The sequence below is a fragment of the Vidua chalybeata genome, chromosome 19, assembly GCF_026979565.1.
Source record: "Vidua chalybeata isolate OUT-0048 chromosome 19, bVidCha1 merged haplotype, whole genome shotgun sequence".
Taxonomy (NCBI): Eukaryota; Metazoa; Chordata; class Aves; order Passeriformes; family Viduidae; genus Vidua; species Vidua chalybeata.
In genome coordinates this window covers 3,210,684-3,216,789 of record NC_071548.1, presented here as the reverse complement: position 1 = coordinate 3,216,789, position 6,106 = coordinate 3,210,684, and the positions used below count along the sequence as shown (strand labels likewise).

Here is a 6,106-nt window from a genome sequence, read left to right as displayed (position 1 = left end):
GATTAAGAGCTCAATTAGGAAATAAAAGATTTATTGATGTCACCACAATATTCCAATTTCCCAATTTTTCCACTGAAGGCCACAGAAATGTCACTGGACTTCAAAAGATGAGCAAGTGGAGCTCCTCGCCAGCACCAATATAAACTTTACTAATCACTTCTGTCCTGTTTAGAATAAAATTCACATTTCTTATGACCAGAGGGTGTTTTGCAAAGGCAATAAGAGAATACTCAAATGGTTTTTATAGAATGCAAATGCAGCATCTGAGCATGCCACCTCTCACAAGCCTGCAGGAAGGCACAATGTTCCCAAAGGAGCACCATGGAGGGGAAATGGATTGTGAAAATCCCATGACAAAGCCCTGAGCAGAAGGGGCAGGAAGCCACCCCCGACTGCTGCTGCCCACCCAGCACCTGCAGGGAAGAAATTGCTGTGCAGGTGATGAGAGACAGATCTTTTGGGAGAGTCTGACAGCAGGGTAAAGCCACCCAGATGTGAAAATGCCTCTCAGAGAGAGAACAGGCTGCTGCTCAGATATCCAGCATAGCTGGAATGAACCTCACTTTCATTTCTGAGCTAAAAAGACACAAAGTAGTTCTTTTTCCAGGAAGAACTTGTGTGCTCTCCTGATGCAGGATATGGGTGGATAACTCCATGTCAGTGGGAAAAGTGGGTTTCCACAAAACTCTACCTTGCCCAGCCATTTTTTTTCCTGCAATTTATTGAGTGAAACCACAAGGCAGCAGGTTTTAAACAAAGAAAGTGGAAATATTTCCTACCCACACCTGTAAAATTAAACTAGGGAAAGGTCTGCCCTGGTGTGAGACAGTCAAAAGCCAGTGAGGAGCCAACACTGCCCAAGCCACATCTGCCCCTCTCTGATGTTTGAGGTGATTTTTCACTCTTGATGGATACAAGAGCAGCATCAGCTTGCTCTGATTTCCTCAAGATCCTACAGCAGCAAATCCATGAACTTTATGAATAAAAAACCTCCCAATTTTCAATCTTCTTGATTGATTTCACGCTAGTGACTTTTTCTTTCCTCTCATACAAGAGTCAGAGCAAGAATTAAAGGCCACAGGTAGAGATAACGCAGCTCAAATCAGCTCTCATCAGTGACAGAGGAAAAGGTGACACTGTCCTGTGAATCTCTGTAGTGCAGATCATCAGAGCTGTAGGAAAGCATGTGGGCAAATGGTTTGGAGTGTCACCAGGAGCTGGAACAAGTCTTCACCACGTGTACAAGGTTACATTTCTCTGATTTCAAACTCAGAAGCAGGCTGACACAGGAGAGCCAAAAAATGGCACAGGAAGAAATGCCAAGATTATTGTGCTGGGCAGGCACTGGGAGCAGTGTCCTAAAATCAAGAGAAAAAAAAACATACAAAAATTTTGAAAATTATCCATACTGTTAGAGGAAACAAATATTTCAGAAGTTATAAATCACAGAATCACAGAATGGTTTGGGTTGGAAGGGACACTTTTCACTAGCTCAGGTTGTTCCAAGCCCCATCCAACCTGAACCTGAGCACTTCCAGGGATGGGTTTTTTCTTTCACACTGGACCTGCAGCTCCTGGGTCAGGGTTCTCCTTACTCCACACCAGAGAATCCAGAGGTGAACGAGTCTCTGCTTTTTTGTGCCTTCTGCTGCAGCAAACTCCTCCTGGAGTTCTCCCACAGCTGGGGGAATTTGTAACACCTCCAACCTTTACAGATACCTGCAAGAGTACTGAAATCCTGGACTCACACCTTTCCCCTCTCCCCAGGTCCTCTAATTGGTCCTATAATCAGATCCTATATCAGATCCTATAATCCTCAACTGCAGTTTGTATTTACAAACCTTGAATTGCTGAAATCTTTCTTTGCTTTAGCTGAATTTGGCCAAGGCACTCAAAATCAACCAGGGGAACAGTCAGAAAGGCTGATATGTGCAGAGCAAATGAACATAAGGAGTTAATTTTCTTATGAGATAGGACTAAAATCTACCAATTTTTTTCTGGCCATTGTGAGAATGCCTTATTTCAAGGAGGAGATTCACAATTAATGGTCAGAACACTCTGATATTGTACATTCTGGTTCTTTTTCTTCTGGGCTGCAAGCCTGGATAGCTTCAGACAGAGAAAGTGAAAATTGTGGCAACAAGTCATCTGTCCTGGGTGTGCTGCTTCCTGCCCGTGCCAGCAGCTGGGAGCATCTGCTGCCAGAGGAAATTCTTTTATAATTTCTACTTTATTTATTTTAAATTTTTCTTTTTTATGAATCAGAATCTCTGAGCTCCTTCCAGAACACACAAATTACTATTTTGCAACACCTCTCACTGGAAAATCTTCCCCCTCCATCCCTCAGCCCTCCATTCCAGCTGTAAATTTAAGTTTGTGTTTAGTCATAGTGGAACTGTCAGCAACAATAAAATACAGGCTGTGCTGGATCATCTGCAAACTAAAAAGAACAAAAAAAAAATAAAACTTGTTGATACCTCTCCTTACCCTCTGGTAGATATTTTTATACTAAAAAATACACTGAAAGCAGCTCAGGCACCAGGGGAATGTGGGAGTTTGCTGCCTCATTATGATTAAATGAACATTTATACAGCAACCATGATATGCATCAGTGTCAGCAGCAACAGGGGGAGTTAAGGGGAATCACGACTTGCTGAAAAAAAAAAAAAAAAAAAAAAAAAAGATGCTGTCTTGGATGAGGAATTCGCAAAGTTCAGAGCACTTTACAGGTGCATTCCCACCCCTCAGTGCTCCTGCTTGGCTCTGTCCTACCCTAAACCAGGCTCCTTGGTCTTCACCCAGAGCCTGAAGTGAAGTTTTCCAGGAGAAAAGCACCACAACAGCACGCAGAGAATCTGGGGCTTCTGCACGAAGGGATGGAGCATTTCTCCTCCAGTTCTGGTGTGAATTCATACAGGAGCCAAGTGCTGAGCCAGGTAACTCCTGCTGGCTTCCCTGCCAGGTCCTGCCAGGATGGATTCATTTTTAAAAGATGTTTTGCTCCCCAAACAGTTGTCCAAAACCAGAGGAGGAGAGAAAAGGAGCTGAATTTAGAGCAAAAGAACCTGCTCTGTGCAGGAACAAAAGGAGGAGGGGACAGAGCTCTGCAGTGGGTGGAGGCCACCGCGGTGTCCTCAGGGTGAAAAGCAAAGCTGGCCCCATGGCAAACCCCAAGGGCTCTGTACACAGACCTCAAAGCATTCAGAAAAGCAGAATTTCAGCTAAAAACCCGCTCATTTCCTTTGGTATTTATAATTCCTTTCTCTGGCCAGACAGAGGATCTTGTCCTGATGGCATCCCATGAAAACACAGCAGAGACACTCACTAATATTTGATGTATTTCAATATTTACTACAATGTAAAGATTTAGCAAAGGCAAACAGCTGGCTCTCACCATTAGATATTGCTGACAATCCTCAGGATTTGCCTTCAATTTTTGATGATTTTAAATGTCACTGCTGCACATTCTTCTGGTGAAATTTCCCCTTCAAATTTGGACTGGCCAAAAATACAGACTTTCAGACTTAGTCGACTTCCTCTGGTTCTCCTGGATGGGCAGCAGATTAAAATATAGCAGATTAAAATATTTTTTCTATAAGTTTTCCTAAGGAGAGTTTTCTTTTGAAATATTGGTCTCAATATCATAACTCCTTGATAGTGATAAAGAAATTTCACCACATGAAAATGATTTTGTCCCGACTAATTCCTCAGCAGAATTCCCATGGAAAGCTCAGGTAGAAATTTCCTGCAAAAATTCTTTTATTTTTCTGAGGAAACAGAAAAAAACAGAATTTCTTCACTGAAAACAGACTCTGGTGAATTTTTAAAGCTTTTTCAGAAGTTTTCAAATTTGCCACCTAGAAACAAGAATGCAAAAATCTCTAGACAGTTTTTTTTTTTTTTTTTTTTACTTTTGGGCATTGATGCACACAGACAAGCCGTGGCATATACCAAATTTCCTTCCCTTATTGATCCTGTCACTGTGATAAAAGCTACTACAGAGCAAAAAGGCCAATCCAGGCAAGTCTGAAGTGTGAATTGAAAATAAACTAAATAAGATTTCTCATGAGAACCAAACTCAAATCTGCTCCTCCACTTAATAAAAATCTGATTAAAAACAATGTTGTTGCAGTATAATTTCTGCCTTCAGTCACACTTTTTCTGATCAGTACAGAGACAATTTAAGCCATTTCCCAGGAATTTCACTGATTGGCACAGGAACACAAGGAGTAATTTTGACTCTTTCAGCTTTTAAAAAAGAACATGTTCATAAAAAATAGTCCATGAGGTCAGAGAGAGAGTGGGATTTAAGAGATTATCAGTGTGTTGGTGTATTATGCTTGTAGGATTTCCACTTGGAATAAAGAGTGAAGATTCCATGTGTCACTTCAGGGAATTCCATGCTGCAGCACATCCAAATAAACCCCTCAGACTCACAGGATTACTTCTGCCCCTTCAGCCATGGGCACGGGGAGAGTTTTTCACTTTTAGCTGGTCCTGACATCCTCTGCTCTTCCAGCTGCCAGACAAACTCACCCCCTGTCATGGTTTGACACTGGCGCAATGCCAGCACCCCCATGAAAATGCACCTTCCCTAAATAAATGCTGTGAGATGTTATCAGGGACAGAGCAGAGCAGGCCCAAGCTTAATAACAAAGGAAGAAAAACTTTATTAAACTACTACTAATACAGAAAACACATAAACTAAATCCAGGATGAAGACCTTTTAAAACCACCCCTCCTCCTCCCAATTCCAAACACACCCAGCCATGAAACATCACCCGGGATTCTTGATCAAATTACCACCCTTCAGGTAATCTATGCTTAAACTATCAAGGGAGAGAGAAGTCTCTCTTGCACCACAGGCCCCCCAGGAAACACAGCTGCCCCCCTGTGTTTCCCTGTCACACATGGCAACCGCCCGGAAGAAAAAATCTGCCAGTGTGACACTCTCCATTCCATGTCACAGTGCTCTCACCACTGTGCATGGACAGACTGCTCGTAGGGCTCCTTTAAGGATGCTTTGCCACGGACTCAAAGATACAACAGTTCAGTTTCTCATCCTGGGACTACAGTCCCCCCCATTTTCCCCTGGGGCCGAGGGGTCCAAAAACAGGACTCATCTTCTTCCCGAAGACAGAGGGTATCACCATTCCCTCTTCAGCTCTCTTCGTTTCTCGCCATTCCTGTGCTGTTCGAAGCTGAAACAGGTCTCCCTGGGTTACCACTGCATCCCCCTAAAATGCAGTCTCTATTGCAGGAGATTTTGGTTCAGTCCATGGCTAACAAGAAAAGTCCAGCTAAAAGCTACTTCTTCATCTCCTCCCACCTAAATATTTCTTCTTCTAACATCTCAGGTCCCGGACTATCTCTCTTCCACTACAAATCAAGGAGGAGTAATACTTTTAAAAAGCCCTCATTCCCTCGAAAGGGTTAAAAGTTCAGACTCCCTGGACGGCCGATATCTCAGTCCGACGTTCCGCCTCCCACGCTGGGCATTTCCCCCCCCTTCTCCTTCTCCTCTTCCAGCAGATTTCCAGGTGCCGCCAGGCTCTCCGTCTCTTTCCCACATGGGGGGGGGCAAAGGCATTTCTGCTTCTCTCTACCCTTCCGTCCACAGGAGCTGGCTCGGTTCCAGACCCTCAGCCCCCTCGGCCTACCTGGACAAGGCCGCGTGGCTTCCCCTCCCCCACCCAGCCTAAGGCTGGGCAGGGGGGGAGTCTGCACTCTCTGACGACCGGAACTAAAAAAGAGAGTTCTCCTGGGAGTTCTTGCTTTTAACCCCCTGTGTTCTCAGAGGCGTGTCCATACTTTCAGTGGTCACTCCAGGTGCCAATATCCAAACCTGACCACTGATTGGTTTGACCCAACTTCCTGGAAAAAATTCACTTCCATGTCAAACCACGACACCTCCACACTCCTCACTCCTGGTACACCCAGCGAGCTCCTGGCATGACTTCTTTATCCCCCTGAAGGCCTCCTACCCCAGTAACCCCACGAAACCTCAGCACATCCATCCTGCACCCCACTCTTGCTGTAATGTGATGGTGACAGGGACTTTTCTCTGATTCTCTCATTAGATCCATGATAAAATGTCTCAGGTTGC

At 44.2% G+C, this 6,106-nt stretch overlaps 1 long non-coding RNA gene across 1 annotated transcript; it reads right to left on the bottom strand.

Annotated features, from left to right (window-relative positions):
* Positions 1-643: 643 nt before the first annotated feature.
* Positions 644-5,735, bottom strand: LOC128797717 (uncharacterized). Its single transcript, XR_008434225.1, has 3 exons — positions 5,661-5,735; positions 3,395-3,547; positions 644-1,358 (listed from the first exon to the last, which is right to left on the bottom strand). It is a non-coding gene; the product is annotated as an uncharacterized LOC128797717 (long non-coding RNA).
* Positions 5,736-6,106: the final 371 nt, after the last annotated feature.